This window comes from Bufo gargarizans, chromosome 3 (genome assembly GCF_014858855.1).
Source record: "Bufo gargarizans isolate SCDJY-AF-19 chromosome 3, ASM1485885v1, whole genome shotgun sequence".
Lineage (NCBI taxonomy): Eukaryota > Metazoa > Chordata > Amphibia > Anura > Bufonidae > Bufo > Bufo gargarizans.
The window spans coordinates 546911129-546913589 of NC_058082.1; the positions used below are offsets into that span (position 1 = coordinate 546911129).

Here is a 2461-nt window from a genome sequence, read left to right on the forward strand (position 1 = left end):
GGGGGGGGGGTTGATTTTACTGAGTCCCCCATGCTGTACTAGTGATATAATGGGGAACATTTATTAAACATGTTGTGCCAGAATTATGGCATAAAATGTGGCAAAAAGAATGGCATAGTGCCAAATATATCAACAGTTTTTTCCACAATTTTCACCATAAAGAATGCATCACGCCAGACATGAGTTATAAATATCAAAGTGGGCGTGGCTATCAAATGTATGATTCTTTTATCGCCAGAAATGGCTCAAATTGCTGCGGACAATTAAGCCAACTTATGTGGTGGTGTTTTGTGTAAAAAGTCACTTCTATGTCAAAAATTTGCATTTATGAAAATAAAAACCAACCTATAGTGAAAACTAGAGATAGGATTGAAACATGTTGAAATAAATTAGCTAAACAGCAGGGCTTAGTCAAAACAATAACAAAAAAAGTCCAGAGTCTAAGACAAAAGTCGCGATTTACCACAGAAAATGTTGCAAAAATGTTTCAAAAGTCGCAAGTGTGGTCGGGCCGGGGGTGGCTGAAATAGCGTATTTCAGTGTGAAAAAAAGTCTCATTTTGGTGCTATTGGTGTTAAAATGTTGCAAATAAAGAGAAATAGGCGGATTATCAAGTTAATATTTAAAAAATATTGATAAATGTCCTCCAATTATTTTTTTTAGTGGGTCAGTTTGAAACAAAAATAACACATATATTGTTGCTATTTTATATACAGTGGATATAAAAAGTCTACACACCCCTGTTAAAATGTCAGGTTTCTGTGCTGTAAGAAAAAATAGACAAAGATAAATCATTTCAGAACTTTTTCCACCTTTAATGTGACCTATAAACTGTACCACTCAATTGGAAAAAAACTGAAATATTTTGGGTGAAGGGAAAAAAAAAAAAAACTAAAATAATGTGGTTGCATAAGAGTGCAAACCCTCTTATAACTGGGGATATATCTGTGCTCAGAATTAAGCAATCACATTCAAAATTATGTTAGATATGAGTCAGCACACACCTGCCATTATTTAAAGTGCCTCTGATTAACCCCAAATAAATTTCAGGGGTAGAGTGGCAAGACAAAAGCCTTTTCTTACAAAGAAAAACATCCAAGCCAGGCTACATTTTGCAAAAACACATCTAAAGTCTCCTAAAAGCATGTGGAAAAAGGTGTTATGGTCTGATGAAACCAAATTTGAACTTTTTGGCCATAATTCCAAAAGATATGTTTGGCCCAAAACAACACTGCACATCACCAAAAGAAGACTGCTTCTCGGCCTTTTGGCTAAGATCAAGTGTAGTATCTGTTCTTATCAGTCTGCCTTTTTTTGCCGGCCCAGGTCCTTGTGGGTACCCCCTGCACTCTGCCTTTGAGCATCGTTGATTTAATTCAGCTTCAGCTCACTGCTGCTATTGGGTGTAGGGCTATTCCCCAGGGAACAAGAGTGCTCTGGTCTCCGACCTCCTCTTGGCCTGTGGCTTAATAGTCTTGGTGTACGATGTTAGACAGTACTTACTTGGATCTCGACAGCCCGAATACGGCGCCTGGAAGAACTTCTCCGACTGTGATTCAGGAGAAGACTTTGCGAAAGACTCGACGAGGAACCCCGACGACGAGGACTGAAGACTCCGGCCTGAAGACTCCGGCCTCGGGGAACCCCGACGAGGAAAAGGCGAAGCCCTCCCCCGGAAGAAGCTCCGCCCTTCCCCGGAAGAAGCTCTGCCCAGCAAGAAGACGTTCCTGGGAGACGAAGGCAGGAAGAAGGAAGGAAGCCATGGCCTCAACCTCAACCGCCAGCCTTCCAAGAAGAAGACTAAGAAGACCGCAAGAACGAAGGAAGGCCACGGCAGAGGCCCTCCAGGACCCTTCAGCCTCCACTTCATCGGCTGCAGACCCGGTGGCGACCACCCCTCGGAAGCAACAGGAAGGCCAGAAGCCCGGTCCCGGCTCCCCTCCTCTGGAGCCCTGGATGAGGCAGACGGTCGTCCTGAAGCTAAAGGAAGTGGACGGGAGAGCGCCGGACCTCAGCCAAGATGTGTTTGGCAAGAAGATGGTCCTGGAGCAGGGATTTGCCAAACCGGAAGTGACGAGCATTCACTCCCTCTTCGCTGGGGTGTTCTGGATAACCTTCGCTTCCGTGGCCATCTGCAAGAGGTACAGGGAGATAGGTGAAAGCTGCACAGCCGGACTCCCCGTTTCGACGCTTTGTGGGCAGCTGCCCAGTCCAGAGAGAAGAAAGGAGAGTAACCGTCGCCGTGCGGAACCCACACATCCCAGGCAAGGATATCGTGACCTATCTGAAGCGTTTCTGCACCATGATGAGGGACCCCACCCACATCCTCGACGGAAACGGCTTCTGGACCGGCAAGTGGTCAGTCATCGTCCGTCTGAACAGGGACCCCACAGACCCGGACGGAGTGCAACACCTGCCCCCGACCTTCTCGCTAGGCAACTCCCAGGCGCTCATCTATTAC

The 2461-nt window shown here is 45.9% G+C and overlaps 1 pseudogene; it reads left to right on the forward strand.

Annotated features, from left to right (window-relative positions):
• Nucleotides 1–1251: 1251 nt before the first annotated feature.
• Nucleotides 1252–1397, forward strand: LOC122933576 (annotated as a pseudogene).
• Nucleotides 1398–2461: the final 1064 nt, after the last annotated feature.